This window comes from Priapulus caudatus, unplaced genomic scaffold, assembly GCF_000485595.1.
Source record: "Priapulus caudatus unplaced genomic scaffold, Priapulus_caudatus-5.0.1 Scaffold52, whole genome shotgun sequence".
NCBI classification, from domain to species: domain Eukaryota; kingdom Metazoa; phylum Priapulida; class Priapulimorpha; order Priapulimorphida; family Priapulidae; genus Priapulus; species Priapulus caudatus.
The window spans coordinates 627,163-636,296 of record NW_014577113.1 but is presented as its reverse complement, the minus strand read 5'-3'; the positions used below and the strand labels follow the sequence as shown (position 1 = coordinate 636,296).

The window sequence follows — 9,134 nt, the reverse complement described above, 5'->3', positions numbered from 1 at the left end:
GATTTAAACATGGCCACGCGGGGGCGCCGCCGTCTGCGCGCGTCTTTGCCGTGGTCGCGCGCGTCGCATTGTTTGTTTTCCTCCAGTTCACTCCCACACGGCGTCGTCGCAGGTTCCGCCCGCTAGGGGGAGCCGCCATCTGCAAGTAAAATAAACTCGGGCGCCCGCCGATCTCGTCTCAGAGCGTCCGTCGCAATTACGGCGAAGTTTTTTTGTCGCCTAGCGTCGCGAAATCAATTAGCTCTCGCTCGGCCGAAAAGCATCCGCGATCTCGCGAAATGTTGCGCAGTCGCTGTTCAGTGTCGAGTCTCGGAAGTTTGATTATACCGCCCCCTAGTGGCGGCGGCGTGTGCGTCTTCGTGAGTTTGTCTGTGTTTTTATTTTTAGTCGTCATCGTCATCGTCGTTGTGTCCGCTAAGAGAGAACTAGTGCTGGTCTTCTCCTTCTTCCGATTCTCCTTCTTCGTTTGTATAATCATGAAGCTCTTATTATTATTATATCGTAAGTATCGTGTTGTGTCCGAAAGTAATTTTGCATATTAAAACACATCATGTGGAAATTTCCTCGTCTGTTTTTTTTTGTCTCCTCTGTTTTGTTTGTCTTTTTTTCACTTGTTGTCAAAACTTATATTGCTGTCGTCGACGGATTGCCCAGCAAAAAACACGAGAACATGCAATGCTGGGCAAAGCTGTACCGCAAAGACCTATTAACTTATTGTACATCTTTGTAAATGTATTCATATTGCACCCAGATTTGGATAATGCAAAATACGCAGAAGACAGAATGCTTTGCGCTTATGGTACTAATTTAAACACACACATATGGTTCGCCTATCCTAACAAGATGGTTTAGTGAATATGACATGCAAGCCAACACTAAATAATTTTCGTGCAATGATCTCATCACTATGTAGACACTGACCTTGACGTCGAAGACTAAAAAACAAACAAATATAAAACAGTGGCAAGAGAATGAAGTAGCGAGGGTGCAATTTGCGATGCGCACCTTCTGTAGGCATGTCACACGGACTCCAGATTAATGGTTTAGGGATGTTTAGTGATTTACCTGATTCCACCCCTCACCTGTAGGTTGATTCCATATGCGTTGGCCGTCATACTCAGAAATAGTTATTTTACCTCGGTAGAAACATGATTTATATCCTCTGATACTAGTGAATTGAGCCCACTTCACTTGTGTGTTTATATATGACTGTGAAAACGCGTATATCCACATTTTGTGCTTTGGGGAGGGTGAAAAAGTTTTGGCTGAAAATGCATATTTAGTTCCTATATGAACCTAGAGATGGCGCTTTCACTACTTTATAAAATGGCTTGAACTTTATTATGTTTCAGTGAATTTCAAACATTGGTCATTAAAACAAATAATTAAACCAATTTCTTCTGTATGATACTCGCTATGAAAAGTGGGGAGACTTTAGACATTCAATAGTTACGAGGTAAGCTTTCTCCATAGCCCTATGTTAAAGTTAGCATTTCACTTGGGCATGTCACTTGGTCAAGCAAAGCCACTCTAGTCTCTAGTCAGTGTAGTGAAGCTAGCAATGTAGCATGTCCACCGTTTCGGTCAGTCAGTGTTTCTCCTGCATTGACACGAGCGAGGCGGGCGCCTCGCTCAAATCTCAGTCGCCACGCAGAAATTTATCCAAAAACACCGCCTCGCTGACGAAAATCACTGTTCTTCCATCAATAAACTACGGTACACTTTATTGACAGCGTTCGAAATTAGTGTCGACCCAGAGGCCTGAGGCCACCAAGTTTTTTGCTTCGGCCACCATCTCTACGAAACTGCCAGTCCTCCTGACCGGCACTTTTTCCCCTCGTATTACGCTGAAATACTACGGTTATCGCAACGGCAGTTTAGACAGAATTGTAAAGGGGAGCGCCACAGGCACTTGTGCCGTTTCAATAATAAAATGATGGTTAATAAATACAACTTGTCGGTACTAGACCTACCAGTACCAGTAATGGTCTTAATGTTTGATTTGACCTAATAACTTAATTCACTTCAATACCGCCCAATACACCGCTGCAACACACATTCCTATAGCGCGCACGCTATTGTGCACAAATACAGCTCTATATTACTGTGTATTTGTGCACAATGGCGTGCGCGCTATAGGAATGTGTGTTGCAGCGGTGTATTGGATCGTATTGAAGTGAAGTTATTAGGTCAAATCAATCATTAAGACTATTAGTATTAGTATTACTGGTACTGGTACAGTGGTAGGTCTAGTACTGACAAGTTGTATTTATTAACCATCATTTTATTATTGAAACGGCCCAATTGCCTGTGGGGAGCGCATTCTAATACGCTCCGTTCCTGAACGTAGACGGGGTATCCAAAACATCTAGAGACGAGGGCATGATCGAACTCCCTCAACGCATGATTCGCCACATGAACAAATACTTGGGGCCAGTCTAAGAAATCGATTGCGGCGGCATATAGGCCTACTGATATAGCGTAGCCCAGTGTTTTTATGACCGCATAACTAAGTTCATATGTCGCAGGGGTTATCGTGGGGAGTGAGGGCACGACCAGTGGCACCTGACACGCACGTAATCAAAGCTGTTAACTGAATTTGTCACTTTTCTTTACGTAGAAAGTGGACTATTTTCTTTCAGTTGGATATCTAGAAGCAATGTAAACTGTATATACTTCAAGATTCTAGCCACTTGTAACTTTGCGGATATGGGGCAGCATTGTTCCATGCATGGGGGTATACCGAGGACTGGGGAGGAGAAAACGAAAGTAAAACCTTTCCCAGAAGCTTGTTTGTTCCTTTTGACAACTTGAAAAAGTGATTCAAGAGTCTCATATAATCATTAATGTGTTCAGAATAGCTTAGAATGCACCAAATTGCACTCTTTTTTTTCGGGGGAGCATGCCCCCGGGCCCCCCCCCCCCCTAGCATCGCGATCACCTTCGGTGCTCGCATTGCTCACTTCTCGGATTGCGCAACTACCAAACAAAAATTTGTACAACCTACAAATACCTTCTCGCTGATCTTTTTGGCCAGGGGAAACACTGGGTCAGTGATATATTTATATTTATAAAGACGAAAGTGTAGCGACCTAATGTCATATTGTCTTAGTAACAGTATACATGTATGTACATTGTGGAGTAGAAACCTCGCTCTGTCCAATGTGGAATTTGTTGAAAACACAATTGGAATCACCAACCTTCTTTACGTTCGCAATCTACTCCAAAACAAAGGGCCACCCGTTCAAGTTATACAAACAGAGAGCTAGATTAGACGTCCGCAAATACTTCTTTAGTCACCGAGTAGTCGAGCTATGGAACAGTCTCCCCACTGAGGCAGTATTATGCCAGACTGTAGATCAGTTCAGACGCCATCTCAATATATTTCTGCATAACAAGGGTTTTATATAAGCTTTATAGCTTCCTAACCCCTAGCCACTTGTCTTGAGGGGACAAGAGGCATCTAGGTAAATATCCAGGTAAATGTTGATGGTAATAGAGGGCTGCAGTGCTACACATCCGGTCTGTTTTTAATCGATTTCTCTCAAACCATTGGTGGTCAAGCAACAAGCTATAGCTACTAGCTTTTAGCTGCATACTTAACATTAATCTATCACACCATAGGGTATAACCTTCATGCTAACTTTTGCAGGCGTTTAAAATAATCTCGAGGAAGAAGGAGGAGAAAGAAAAAGAAGGCGAAAAAGAAGAAGAAGACGACGATGATGTTGACGAAGACGAAGAAGAAGGAGAGGAAAACGAAGAAAAAAACCAACAGATAGAATCTGCGAAACATCTGCACTGATGAGGCCCAACGTAATAACGAGCCACAGTGTACCAGTAGCGGCGACTATGAGTCATCGCAGGCAAAGATAAATATTGTCATGTTATGAAGACTTGTGTGTTGGGTGGACAGGTATTAAGCAAGGTGAGTACAAGTATATGATTGCAACATTTAACTGTCCACATGTCATCGTGTCAGTGACATAGGGACACAGCTGTTCCTATGAAAAACATAAATTGGAACCAATTGACAATGTTTAAGACCGATTTAATTTAGAAATGACTATTGAATTGTAGAAATATGTAAACTGATTTTATAATTTTAAATCAAGATTAAAACGTAGGAATTATTATAGCTGGTGGGTTATCTATGATATAAATACCGGTGCAAGCTAGATTATTTGTTATCCGTTCACTCTGTATGTGTTTCATGCAATGTCCTTGCAGGCATATCAGAGAGAGAAGAGGAATAATTGGTGCCAATGTGCTAGGTCATGAAGCTGGGATTGGAGCATGCTAACTTTTTGGTAATTCAAACATCTTGCATGCTAATTTTCCATACTAGCTCTACCCTACAGTGAGTAATTCCTTTCTTGATCCTAGTGAAGAGCTTTGGCATTGACTTTCGTCTACATCACGGGTTTTTCTACATTTTCCTAAATTTTGTGGATTCATCCACTTCCAACTTTTCAAGGCAAAATACGTGGGTGCGTCATATGCACGAGTAAATATGGTATGTTAAAATTATGTATTATAAAGCCTCTAGAGGGTGAGTGTTAGATTGTTGTCTTTGATGTGGTTACAGGACAGAAGACCCGGGACAGGAGAGGAGCCCAGGACAGGACAGGAGCACCAACTACCATTTATTGAGAAGCTGCAAACACTGTCACTCCTGAGTACTAGCACGTGCCAGCCCACTTATGTACTAGGTTTTCGTCAAGCTGACAGAAGTTGTAAGTGTGTAAATCATTGATGCTAGAACTGTTGTATAAATGCACATTGTTAAAGTCAAGTTGTCTAGCTACCGTGTGTACATCGTTACTCAAATGCAAAGTCGTGTTTTTCATTGAGTTCGGTTTTTAGACTTCAGCTATTCAGTAATCGAAATAGTTTAACAGATTTTTTAGTGACAAATTCTGAACATATGTTACTCATGGCAGTGGCAGTGGCAGTTGATAAAAGTTTTTAATTGATTGATCAGTAATCAACTAATAATAAGCCAGTTTTTGCTTTGCGTGTGCCAGGGTGGGTGAGACAACACTTGGCTGGTCAGAGCATGGGAAATCGCACCTCCCCCCTCCCAAGAGCGTGGGAGTTAGGGTTGGGGTGTCCGGCTCGCAGGTTTACCCTGGCACAATCGCATATAATTTCACAAAATTGAAGCGAATAATCTACTCGCCTATAATACCTTAGTGCTTCCCCTGATTTAGATATTATAATGAGTGCATAATAATGCTTATAAAACTTTAATATTATCTGTGTTTTGGACATATCGAGTGGAGTAAATTTATCTGGCTAGGTCATTTTCAGCATCCGATTTAGGCACCCTGGATATTAGCGCTTGCCTATATTACGTAACTCATATGGTTTCGTTGTGAGACTCATTGTCCTAAGTGTCATAGAGACATTTCTTTTCTTAAAAGTAGCATTTTTCAAAATACATCTCATACTGTCATATAGATATATAATATTTTTATGCTTAGTAGCCAAAACTTCCCAAATGCACTGCACTTTCTAAATGCAAAACTGGCTTATTAGTTTTGATAACTGTTGATAGTGTTGATGTACCATGATAAGGAATCAATTGACTAATAATTACTATTAATTTTATAATTGTGTAAATTGTACAAATTGCAACTTGCTGAAAACTTTGCCACTATGTGGCAGTTACACTGAGTTTTGGAAGTGCACTGATTCCTTATCATGGATGTCTATTTTCTATTGCATTTGTAAATGTTTGTAAATGTTTGTAATTTGTAAATTTGAAGTGAAATGATAATTGTAGAGATAGCTTTTCCAGGTGAGGCTATCCGTGACGGTGATCCGCGGCAAAATCGTGTGAGTAAAACGAGGCGGTATCGAAGGGGGGGGGTTGAGGGGGTGGATTGGGCACAGGGGAGGGGGGAAGGTGGGAATAGGGGAGGGGGAAGGAGGGTCAAGGTGGGGGTGGGGGGGGAGGGGGGAGGGGGGCAGTTAAGCGGTTAGGAAGCTTGCAATGGGGCAGCATAGGTTTAGGTTTAGCTAGAACTATAGCCCGAATGGCTTCCCAGCAAAGGCCTGCGGCGGCCGTATTGGTGGTTATAGCCGCTGCTGCGTTAGAGCGAGGGCTATAGTTCTAGAGCTTAGGTTGAGGCGAGAGTGAGAGGAGAGTGACACAGAGGAGAGAAGAAAGGCGCAGGTGAAAGCGAGAGCGAGGAGAGAATTAACAGCGTGCGTGGAAGTGCGTACGAGTCTGGGAGAGCCAGGCGCGAGAGGGAGAGAGTGAGAGCGGAGAGATAGGTTCGATCAGACGAGAATTAGCTAAAGACTTCTATATATGACGTTAAATAAAGTTGTATTTATTTCATTATTAAATATTTTATTTTTTAACAGTCGTTATTATGAAAATGTTGTACAATGGATTATACAAATAAAATGTTATTCTAAAAGCTTAGCTTCTATGACTACTACTACTGATTCTAGCCTATTTCTTTACTACATTTCTATGCGTCCACGAGTTTTCTGGCAATGCAATTAAGACAAAATACAAAGTTATACTAGACGCTAAGAATTCCATAAAATCACTTTACAAGTAACTGCGGGCAAGTACTTGTGAAAAGCGGACAAGTGACATTGGAATGAACGGAACTTTGCTGAAATTATCAATATCACAGAATTCCTCATAATATAACTTACTTAAGTGATATATACGCCACTGGGAAATCGCAGATACAAACTCACGGTAACATAGTAGTGTTACTTACACTATTAGTCTATGATTCTTCTTTCTCTGCCTCTCCTCTCTCTCGGCCCTCTGCTATTTCTCTCTATTCGCGTGTCTCTCTCATCTATGTTTGGCCTACTCGTAACATTCCTGCGTCTTTCTCTCACCTCACCCCTCCTCTGTCTCTCTCTCTTTCTCTCTCTTCTCTCTCTCCTTCTTGCTCTCGTCTCTCATCTCATCTGCTCTGCTCATCTCTCATGCTCTCTGCTCTCGTGCTCTCTCTCTCTCTCGTCTCAGAAGATTCTCTCTCTCGTCTCTCTCTCTATCTCTCTCTCCTCCATCTCTTCTCCTCTCGCTTCACGCTACGATATCTCACTCCGCTTTCCGGCCCTCTCTTTCGCAAGGCGCGTTCCTCTCTCCCTTCTCATCGCTGTTGACTCTTCTCTTCTATATTTCTGGCTCGCTCCGTCTGCCTTCCTATCTCTTTCTCTCACTCTCACCGACGGCCCCCTCTCTTCTGTCTCTTTCGCGCATTGCCTTCTCTCAATCTTCGCTCGCGCCTCTGTGTTTCTGCCTCTCGTCTGCTTGCACTGCTTCTCGTTCACTCTCTCTCTCTCCCTCTCTCTCCTCTGCTCCCCCCCCCTCTGCGTCTCCTTCTTCGTCCTCTATATATTATATATACATATATATAATGCTCTCTCTATCTCGCTATCTTCTCGTCATCTATCTTTGGCCTTCTGTCTCAGTCGCCGACCCTCCTCTCTCTCTCTCTCTCTCTCTATGATATGTATATATATATCTTTATCTCTCTCGCCCTGCTCTATCTCTCGCTGTCTCTCTCATGGCTCATGTTTTTGGCTTCCTGTCACTCCCACCCGCTCCTCTCTGCTCTCTCTCTCTTTCTTATCTGTGCCTCTCGTCTGTCCGCTTTGCCGTCTCTCTCTCAAATAATCCTCATCATAGTCTCCTCTCTCCTCCTCCGCCTCTTCTCTCACTTCTCTCCTCTCTCAGACTCTCTCTGCTTCTCTCTCTCTCTCTCTCTCTAATGTTCTAGTGTCTCTCTCTGAAAACTCTTCTTCTATACAATATATATATGTTCATCTGCTCATCGGCCGCTCACAGTCTCGTCTCTCTCTCTCTATATATATATATATAATATATATATATATATTATATCTGTCTCGCTGTCTTTCTCAACTATGTTGTTGGCTTCTGTCACTCTCCCACCGCCGGCACCCTCCTCTCTCTGTCTGTCTGTCTGTCCTGTGCCTGTCTCTTCTCTCTTCTCTCTGCTTCTCTCTCTCCTCTTCCTCGTCCGGAAAGTCCTCTCTCTTCTCCTCTCTCTCTCTCTCTCTCTCTCTCTCTTTGCTCTCTCTCTCTCTCTCTCTCTCTCTCTCTCTCTGTCCTGTGTGACTGTCTATCTGTCTCTCTCCTCTCTTTCTCGATCCTGTCTCTCTTCTGTCGTCCTCTCTCTCTCTCTGCTCTATATAATATATATATATAATTATTATCATATATCTTTATCTTCTCTCGCTCCTCGCCCTCTGTCTCGCTGCTTCTCAACTATGTTTGGTTTCTGTCACTGCCCACACCCGCCCCTCTCTCTCTCCTTCGCTGTCTGTCTGTCCCTCTATCTTCTCTGTCGCTCTCTCTTCTCTGCTCTGCGGTCTCTCTCGATCCTCTCTCTGCTCTCAGTCTCTCGTCCTCTTTCGCCTTCTGTCTGTCTGTCTCTGCTACTCTACTCGTTTCTGCTCTTCTCGCGCACGCCGTCTTTATGCGCTCGCCTCCCGCCTCTGTGACACTGCCTCTCTCATCTCGCTTTCAAACACATCTCTCTTCCTCTCTCCCTACCTGCTCTCGCTCTCAGTCTCTCTCGTCTCCTCTCTCTCCTCTCTCTCTGCTCTCTCTGCGCTGTCAGCTCATCTATATTTGGCTGTTCTCGCCTTCCTATGCTAATTCCTCTCCTTCTGCTCATCCCGCCGCTCCAACTCCTCAGCGCTCTCTCGCTTCACTTATAGACCCTCTGCTCTTGCTCTCCATCCTTTTTTTTCGTTCGTGCGCGTTCTCTGGTCTCTTACTTTCACTTTTCATCCTTTTTATCTACAATTTCCATCGCTTTCGCCTTCCATTCGCTTTTCCTCTAACAGCTCAAGCTTTCGCCCCATCCTTCCTCTCGTCTCTCCGTCATCTCTCGTCTCACTGCTCGTGTCGCCTTCTTCTGTTTTTCTTTTATCTATCCATCGCTCGCTCTCGACCTTCCTTTTTCGTTCTCCAACTCTCTTTCTCTCTCTTTCTTTCCTTTCTCTATCTACTCACTTTCTGCCCTCTGTCGATCTTCCTCCCTTCTCCCCTCTCCCCCCCTCGCTCCACCCCTTCCTATCTCCTGTTGTTCTTCGTCTCTCTGCGCGTATCGTTCTGCATCTCCTCG

General features: G+C 43.7%; 2 long non-coding RNA genes across 2 annotated transcripts in view; one reads left to right on the top strand and one right to left on the bottom strand.

Annotated features, from left to right (window-relative positions):
• The first annotated feature begins 1,250 nt into the window (after positions 1 to 1,250).
• Positions 1,251 to 4,933, top strand: LOC106820912. The gene is made up of 4 exons (XR_001395664.1): positions 1,251 to 1,456; positions 3,653 to 3,928; positions 4,231 to 4,310; positions 4,589 to 4,933. It is a non-coding gene; the product is annotated as an uncharacterized LOC106820912 (long non-coding RNA).
• A 3,825-nt stretch (positions 4,934 to 8,758) lies between these two features.
• LOC106820913 overlaps positions 8,759 to 9,134 on the bottom strand; it is a 2,979-nt gene continuing 2,603 nt past the window's right edge. The window contains exon 5 of the long non-coding RNA XR_001395665.1: positions 8,759 to 8,985. This is a non-coding gene — a long non-coding RNA (uncharacterized LOC106820913). The remainder of the gene's footprint in view (positions 8,986 to 9,134) is intronic.